This window comes from Budorcas taxicolor, unplaced genomic scaffold, assembly GCF_023091745.1.
Source record: "Budorcas taxicolor isolate Tak-1 unplaced genomic scaffold, Takin1.1 scaffold331, whole genome shotgun sequence".
Lineage (NCBI taxonomy): Eukaryota > Metazoa > Chordata > Mammalia > Artiodactyla > Bovidae > Budorcas > Budorcas taxicolor.
In genome coordinates this window covers 15,366-25,000 of record NW_026292101.1, presented here as the reverse complement: position 1 = coordinate 25,000, position 9,635 = coordinate 15,366, and positions in this window count along the sequence as shown.

Genomic DNA, 9,635 nt, shown 5'->3' with positions numbered 1-9,635 from the left:
GCCACACCCAACCCCTGCCTTCCTCCTCACCCTCCCTGATGGGCAGCGGGGGGGGGGGGGTGGGGGGGGAGAAGACAAGCGAGGGGCCCCGCGGACAGACCGAGAAGAGCGGACGCGCTCACTGGGAACGCCCGTCCCTCGTCTGGCACGGCTTAGGCTCGGCCCGGGAGAACACGACCACACCACATCGATCCATTGAGCCAAGGTGGAGCGGGGGGAGGCACGGTGAGGACAGTCACCAGAGGGGCCCGCTTTCAGCCTCGCCGGCAACCTCCGTCCCCCCCCACCTCGCCTCAGGCGAGAGCAGCCGACGACCCCGAGAGGAGAACGCCTGACACGTGGCACGGAGCCCACAGGGCGGGGGTCGTCCCAGCCGCCACCAGGTGCCCACAGCGGGGGTGAGGGACGCCCAGGGTAGAAGACCCACGCGCCGCGCCACCCCGCCCCGCCACCCTCGGGTCGCCCAGAGACCGGAGGTGGCACCAAGGGTCGGGTCAGCCAGACGACACCACACAGGAGCCGGCGCACAGGCCCAGGCGGGCGGCTCCAGCGGCAAGGGCCGAACCGGGCACCAGCTGGCGGCCCAGAAACCCAGAGCCCCGCGTGCGTCCAGAGACCCACAGTCCTCGGTGGCAGACACCAAAGGAGACCGTGTCAGCACTTACCTGGTGGCAAAAAAGGCCTATTAAGGGCGACGAAATGACACCAGCCGACAGCGGAGCCCATCTACGACTCGCAGAGAGGGCCCCCGGAACCTTGTCCCGGCCACCTGTCCCCAACGCTGCCCCATAAACACCAGGCCCCGAGCTCTCTTGGGGGCGGGGGGGGTCATCTGGTCGACCGGGAGGGGGGAGGGGGCGCGTGGTGGCCAAAGCGGGGCCGCGGACACCAAGGTGGGGGGGGGGGGGGAGGGGAGCTGGCCGAGGACGCCCTCCCCGCTCCGTCCACCCGGGTAGGGGTACCGGTCCGTCCGAGTCTCCGAACGGGGATTTGGCTTCGATGTGCCAAAGGAAAACAGAAGACAGAACCGTCAGCGAGGCGCTTCCCACGAGACGAGCGGGCCCCGACCAGGGACCGCGCCCGGGGCCCAGACCGTCCCAGACGGGGCATCCAGGACGGCCCGAGCCGGTCCCCACCTCCCGACTGGGATTCAGAGAGTCGGAGAGGGGTGAGCCAAAGTCGCGTCCGACGACCGAGACCCACGAGGGCACGCTGAAGGGTCGAGCGCGCCCTCCCCGGCCACCCGCGGAAGCAGGGTCCGGTCCATCCACGTCTCCGGACCCGTCAGGACTTTGACAGAGAAAAAGCACGTGTGCCGGGAGACGCCTCGGGCGACCGGACCCCACGGGGGGGACCGCACACGCGCCTCCCCCGGTCAACCCTCGGGTCCCCGCCTCCGGAGTGCGACGCGGAAAACACCCCGGGCAGAAGGGACCCGAGGGCCCGGACCCAGGCGCGCCCTCCGGCGACCTCCAAGCCACCGTCTGGGCCGGTCCCCACCTCCGGAGCGGGGCCGAGGGCGAAGCACACGCTCCTGAGGGCGGCCCAGGAGGAGTCCGGACCGCCGAGCCCGAGTCCAGGCGCTCCGGGCAGGGAAGACCCTCTCCCCGCCCACCGCGGCGGCCCGGCCCAGGCAGGGTCCGGGCGGTCCGTCTCCGCGGCCGCAGGGGCACGGGGGCACGGGGAGATGCTGGTCGACCCGGTCAGGCCGCCCCGCAAGCCGGCTCCGGTGCGCCGCGACGGTCACCCTCCTCGGAAACCTAGAGAACCAATCTCCGGCGACAGCGGGACTGTCCCCAGGCCTCGGCGCCACCGGGACTGTCGCCGCCAGCGTCGCCGGTGTCTGAGAGCTCTGCCTCGGGCCCAGAGGCTGAGTCACAATCCTCCTGAAAGGCCTCGCCGAAGCTCCAGAGGGGAGGGACAATATCCAAGCGGCCGCCAGGTGGCTCCCGACAAGCGACTCGAACGTCCCGAGGACGTGTCGCTGTCGCCGGCCGCCGGGGACGCCACCGCGCCGGCCGCCCAGACGCCCGAGCTCGGCCCGGAGCCTCCGCCGCCGAGCGACGCGACGCGACGCGACCCCGGCCGCAGAGGAAGGGAGAGACGCTGGGAAGGGTCTCCTCAGGAGGCTGCCACGGAGGAGACTCACTCCCCCACGCGATTCCGGGGTGCTGGGGGGGACATTCCACGGAGACGCCGGCGGGCGGTGGGGGCTCGGCGGAGAGAGGGGCACCAGCGGCATCGCAGACTCCCCCGGCCCCCCTCCCCCGCAAGAGAGAGAGAGGGAGGGAGGGAGGGAGGGAGGGAGGGAGGGGCCGGCAAAGCGAAACCAGGCGAGCGCTGCTCGGAGAACAAAGCAGGACTTTGGAAAGCAGACACAGACACGCAAGCCCAGGAGCAACAAAGAAAAAGGAGGAGACACACTCGGAACCCCCAACAAGAGAAGACACAACTCAACCTGGGTAGAGACCGCGACAGAGTCCGAAGACCACACACCCGAGCACGCGCCGGTGGGTGGGGAAAGTGCCCTTGAGGTCAGGAGAACATGGATTTCCAAAGAACTGAACTGGCCACAAACACCAGAATGGCAGGCGGGCGGGAGGGCGGGCGGGAGGTCTGGGGTGGCAGGGCTGCAGGAGTGGGGGTTGGGAGGGGCGGGGGTGGGGGGTGGGGGGTGGGGCTGGGGGGCGTGGAGCTGAGGAGGACCGGACCGAGTCAATAGGGATCCACTAAATAAACCCCGTGTTCCAGGACAACAGCCAGTTACATGAATCAATAACTTTTTGAAGTAGATCAGAAAGGAAATGAAACAAAACCACCAGGCAGCAAAGTCAAGTCATAGAACTGCTCCGGCTGCTGAAAAGTCAGAGAGAGGGGGAGGGGGAGGGGGAGGGGGAGGGTGAGGGGAGGGGGAGGGGGAGGGGGAGGGGAGGGGAGGGGAGGGGAGGGGAGGGGAGGGGAGGGGGAGGGGGGCGAGAGAGCGAGAACGCATGCACATGTGCCTAGACGCGTGTCCATATGTATACGCACGCGTATTCGCGTCTATATATACGCGCACACATGGGTATCAACAAACACGTTCGAAGGGCATGCTCACATACACGCATGTGTCTGTGTGCGCACGTGGATGCCTAGGCGTCTCTACTGTGCGTGTATGCTTGCGTGTCTACACGTAGACACAGGCATATATACACAGACGTACACGGATACACACAGGCACGAATACACACGCTCACATGTGCAGAGACGTCGGTATCCATAGACACATACATACAAAGAAAGGCGGACGTGTCAACACATACAGATGCACACGTGTGTGTACGTGTGATGTAGACACACAGGTGTGGGTGCACGTATATGCGTACACGTCCGTGCATGCTTCCCTAGACGCATCTCTCCGCGTGTGTGTATGCACACATGCATACGCACATACGGACACATCCATAGACGTCTACGTCTCGCGTACAGAGGTCCGCACAGACGTGCGAGTGTCTATGTGTCGATATACACACAGGTCTGTAGAAGTAGACATGCGTGCACGTACGCACGTACAGGTGCACGGGTGCGTCTAGAGTGCCTATACGCAGATGCATGGGCATAGATGCGCACACACGTCAACGCATATGCGAACGTGCGTGTGTATACACACACGTCCCTAGAAGTCCGTGTCCATGTGCCTCTGTGCACAGATACCCACGTGTCTGTGTAGATGTGTACGTGCGCGCGTGTGAGTATCTATAGGTGTATCTATGTACATATGGATACTCACAGACACACACGGACGGAAACACACATCCGTGTGTGTGTGTGTGTGTGTGTGTGTGTGTGTGTGTGTGTGTGTGGTATATACGGGGAAAGCGCAAGCATATTGCAAAAGGGGCTTTTCTGTCCACAACGGATCAAGGCGTCAGACAACTCAGCCTCCCAAAGGGAAACGACCCCCGATGAGCGAAGTGGGCAGGCAGGCAGGGGGCCCGAGCAGACACCTTCCTTCCAAAGAAAGGGAGAACAGACAGACACCCAGAAGCACAAGGTAGAAAACACATCAGCGGCAGGGCTGGGCTGGGCCGGGCTGGGCTGGGCTGGGGCTGCCGGGGGTGGGGGCGGGCTCACGGAAGCATCCCGGGGCGTCTGTCTGGACAATGATCCTTCTCATTCGGAGGGGAAAGGCCCAGGAGCTGGAATCGCAATCGCGACAGCAAGTTCGACACATCAGAAGACAGTGGCTCCTGATCGATCGAACGCGTCTTTGCTGCCGCTGAGGAACATGTGGGCGGACTCGGAGAGATCACATCTCATCCCCTGGGGCCTCCCAGAGAGAGAAACCACATCCCTAGGGAAAAGAGTCCTGCGATTCCCTCGGAACACTCCACCAAAGAGTCCCCCTTCGACCCAACCCAGCCACTCCACGGAGTGCCCACGGAGGGGACAAAGAAGATACGGACGTGTGTATGTGTGGGATCGACCCCCATACCTAGGTAGACATCCGTACACACAGAAGGAGAGAGCTCTCTGTCTGTGTGCCTACGCCTGTGTCTATTCACTCACACACACACACACACACACACACACACACACACACACACACACACACACACAGAGGAATGGGACTCAACCACCAGAAGGGAATGAAATCTCACAGTCTGCAGGAACTTGGAGAGACCTTTAGAGGGGATTATGCTCCACGAAATACCTCAGAGCCGTCGTTTCCACGCAGCACCTACCAAACGATGCACCGTGAACACAACAGAACCAAAGAGAAACAGGCTCCTAAGATACCACCACGGAACACGTGAGGGGTGGCCGGAGGAAGGAGCGGGGGACACGGTGGCGGGGGGTGGGGTGGGGGAGAGAATGAGGGAGACGGATGACGCGGCGCCACCTTCCCCTCAGGAAAGCCGTGAGTCGCGGGCACGCCATGACCCCGGATGTCATCTGCCGTGACGCCCAGTGGTGACGGACGGTCCCTCACTAGATGTATCCTGGTGATCGCTGTGTCACGCGCTACACTCGAAACCGTCGTCGGTACAGCTGAAAAGGAACGGGGGAACAAAACACGAAGGGGGAAGAAAAAAAAAAAAAGGAAAGGAAGCAGGACGGGAGGAAGGAAAGAAGGCGAAAGAAAACGTTGGCAGTCAGTCAGAGGTCCATTTGAGAAGAGTGGGACTCGCGTGTGTGTGTGTGGAGGGGCGGGGAGTGGGGAGGCGGGGAGAGAAACTAGGGTGAGTAGGAGGACGGGGAGCAGGAGGAGGAGAAAGAAAAGGCCTCGAGGGGGAGGGGGAGATCAAGGATCCAAAGAGTGGACAGGACGGTCAGGTGAGCGCCATCGGGAAAGGAAATGAAGCCAACCCACGAACACCCTCCCCACGGTGCTCGCGTTCAGTCCGAGATCAAGCTGTGGGTAGGTAGCACGGTGTCCTCCGGCACACAGGGACACACGGGCCTGCCTGCCTCGGCGTGGGAGTTCAGGATCACCCCGAAAGCTGAAGCCGTTCTGTTCATCCACGGCTGACAAGGACCACGGTCCCACGACATTCCCACATCCTAGCAAACCATCGAAAGACTCTCTCACTCACTCGCCATGAAACACGTAGAGAACAGAAAAGGAGCGACACGATGGTGGCTGGCTGGCTGGCTGGCTGGATTCCCCGTGAGAGTCTGAGGGTGGAACCCATGGACAGAAAAGCATCCGATTCCCTTTGGCCAAGAGTCGGCCTCGCCTTCTGCGCCCGGTGTCTTGCCTGCGTCCGGATGACTCCCTCCCCCACCCCACCCCGCTCCCAGCTTGAAGGTGCTCTCGAGGTCCGGCCGGAACGCTCTCTTCGGAGCGCCCTTCTGAAGGGGAACGTTGTCTTCCGCGTCCTCGCCCTGAGACAGCTTCAGCCCGGCCCTCCCCTCCACCCCCGCCTCCCTCTCTCCCCCCTGCTCCTCTTCCTCCTCCTCGGAACCCGTGAGCTCTCCTCGCACCGGCCTCTCGCCCCACACGGTGGCGGTGTCGGCCCAGGTACGCTCAGGCGTCTCCTCCCCGCATCCCAGGGGACCGCCGCTGTCTCTCGACTGCGTCGTCCTGGGACCATGTGTTTCCTGGCCTTTTCTGCGGGTGGGGGAGACCCGGACGGGCCGGGGCCAGGCGGGGGTGTGGGGGAGCCTGCGTGCGGGGGGAAGGGTGGGGGCAGGGAGGGGGAGGAGGAGGAGGAGGAGGAGGAACAACGACACAACTCCCCAGTGCCAGTGTGTGCCTGTGGCCCGGGAAACAGAGGACGCACCGGGCTGGCTCCGAAAAGGGGATCGGTCATGAGATGGGGCACGTTTGTTCTCTGCAGAGGCCCTGCAGATCGAACAGGCAGGGGCAAGAATTGGGCTTCCCGCACTGAGAACCGTTCACCCATCGTGGAAACAGGCGTCTGTCACACCGGGGCTTCGGCTCTCGGTGCGATGTCCACAAGCCGTAGCCACCGAAACGTGCGCACGCTGGAGCCGCCGCCGTGCAGAGGGAGATCTCATCCGGCTCCTCGTGTCCTTCCAGCGAGTAGGCCGGGATCTCGGGAAGAACAGACATCCAGAGAGTTGCATGAACCTGACCGTCACGCTTTCGGAAGCCAAGGGAAGCAGAAATGAGGTTCACTCGCGTGCGGGTCTGTCTTTCCACGGGGACGAATCCTCTCTTTGAGCCGATGAGGGTTCCGGGGGCCCCGTGGAGCAGAGAGGATAGAGAGTTCCCTCAGCTCCCCTGCTCCTCCCATGCACAGCGCACGCTCCCCAACGGTCCTAGGAACAGCCTGCCCCAGAGGAGCGTGCTGGCTGGCCACAACCCACCTCCACGGAGACGGAGACGGCAGTGTCCGTCCGCGTCAGTCATCCTCGTCCAGAGTCCCCGGGCCGTGTGCCCTCGCCTTCACGCCTGGCACCGTCCGTTCTGTAGGTTTGTGTCGAACCTGCCCGGAGCCCTGTGGCATCGTCCCGGATCAGGGGTTCGGTGGAAAACACCCCGTCCCCCCGCCTCATCGGCAGGTGGATCCTTCACCACTGGACCACCAGCCAGGGAGGTCCCCTCACAGCCTTCGAAAAGCATCTACCCTGAAACATTCCATGTCGTCCTCCAAAATCACTGGACCATCACGACTGAAATGAAGGAAACTATGTGAGTTCAAGAATGTCTTCACTCCTCAGTGCTTCTTGCTTTAGAACCACGAAGGCATCTCTCTCTCTCTCTCTCTCTCTCTCTCTCTCTCTCTCTCTCTCTCTCTCTCTCTCACACACACACACACACACACACACACACACAGAGGGGGGCTCATCGTCCAAAAGAAACCAACTGTTGTGTGTATCCATCCCCCTTGTCGTGGCCGTTGTGCCATCGCTAGTCAAAGAAGCTGATCTCATGTGGAATCCGATGTCTTCTTCTCTAGGACACTTCAAGAAGCAGCAAGGGTGCCTGCCGGTTTGTGAGAAACGAAGGTCAACCCGTCACGATGCGATCCCTTTTCCGGGCCTGATCGTTCAGAAACTCTCCCATCCCAAGCGGGGGACGTCAGGATATCCATCTCGAGTTTGGGACTGGGGCTTCCCCGGCGGCTCCGTAGGAAACCGTCCCGTGCCCACGCAGGAAACACGGGTTTCATCCCCGGCCCGGGAAGATCCCACGTGCTACAGAGCCACGAAGCCCATAGGCCTCGCCGATGGAATCTGTGCTCTCGATCCTGGCCACTGCGAGCGCTGAGCCCACACCCAGCAGCCACCGAAGCCCACGTGCCCCAGTGCCCACGCTCCCCAAGAGGAACCACAGCCACGAGAAGCCCAGACACACAGGCGCAGAGCGGCCCCCTCCTCCACGGAGAGAGAACGGCTCGCACAGCAGTGAAGACACAGCACACCCCAAGTCAAAGACATCCCGTGATTGGAAAGCAATACGGGGTCTAGGGTGGGATGCCGTCGGCCAATACCTCGTCCTATCCCTCGGGAAGCTCGCTGACTCTGCGGTCGATGAGATCGAGAAACCGCAGCTCACCGTGCCATCGGAAGGGTGGGAAGCTCTCCCTACAGTGCGGAGAGCCCAGTGGAGACGTGACCCGTGGGGACCGTGAGCATGCCCGTTCCCGTGAAGAAGTCCTTCCCAGTCCGGGCTCTGGAGATCGGCCCACGCGGACCTGCAGACAGTGGACGGCCATCCCTCTCGGGGCTCCCTGCAGGCTCGCGGGTCCGGGCGTGCTGTGCCCCCAGCATCTGCTCGCCTCTTCTGGGCCCGTCTCCCCCATTGTGCTCCACTCGCTTTGAATCCTTCTCCCCTCTCGTCTGACGTGTTTTCTTTCCTGTTCGACTCTTTCTGGCTCCCCAGGCACCACTTCGCATCGTTCTTCTCTTCTCATCGCACTCGTCTCGTGGAAAGAATTCCACGTATCTCTGCTCTGTGCCCCAAGGAGTCTGGCATCGCTCCATTCATCTGGGGATCGACTGGCACCCGGGCAACCCCGGGCCCACGAAAACCCTGGTTCCGTGTGGATGGGAACGACTTGCCGACGACCGCAGGGGGCTTGTGGACGACGTGGAAAGCTGGCACCGGGGAGTCGTCCTGCGGGACACACCCTCGGGCACCATCGCGTTCGCGGGAGCGTTTGGGTTGTCGTCGCGGTCGCCGCCGTATTCCCTAAGACGTGTGCGGTCGCACTGGATGCCAACGGCGTCTATCGGAAGAGAAAGGCTCATTCCCCGGATCCCCTCAGAAGGACTTCGAAAAAGAGTCGTGGGCGAGACGTGATCGATCTTTCCTACACCTCTCACTTCTGGGGAGACATCTAAAGAAAAGAGACACCGGATCTAACCCTCAGAGAGAGATCTGCGCTCCCACGTCCACGGCAGCATCCGTCACACGGGTCAAGAGAGGGAAACAGCCCGAGTGTCCATCAAGGGAAGAAGAGGGAAAGAAGACACACGATCCAGTAGAGATCGATCGATAGGTAGACATAGATGTCCCACGGAGCCACAGGAACGAACACATTCTTCTCTGGTGAGAGCATGGATGTGACTTAGGGCGTGATGCCCAATGAATGAGTCAGGTAGAGAAAGAAAAAGACTTTCTCATGCCACTTACATGCCATGATGGCCATCAAAAAAAAAAAAGAAAGAAAGAAAGAAAGAAAACAATCATCACAGAGCGGCTGGGGGAGGGAGGCATGGGAAGATATTGCATTGATGGAAGGGGGAGAGAAAAAAAAAAAAAAAAACGACTTCACGGATAAGGTACATCTATACTGCACACGTCACAACGAGCACGGTGATTCTAATGACAGCATTATTCTTATCGTATGATACTATTCGGAGAAGGCCATGGCGCCCCACTGCAGTCCTCTTGCCCGGAAAATCCATGGACGGGAGGAGCCTGGTGGGCCGCAGTCCACGGGGGTCGCTCACAGTTGGACGCGACTGAGCGACTTCCCTTCCACTTTTCACTTCACGCCTTGGAGAAGGACATTGGCAACCCGCTGCAGTGTTCTTGCCTGGAGAATCCCAGGGACGGGGGTGCCCGGTGGGCTACCGTCTGTGGGGTCGCACAGATTCGGACACGACTGAAGCGACGCAGCAGCAGCAGCAGCAGCAGCAGCAGCAGCAGCAGCATGATCATCTGAGAAAGTTGCCAT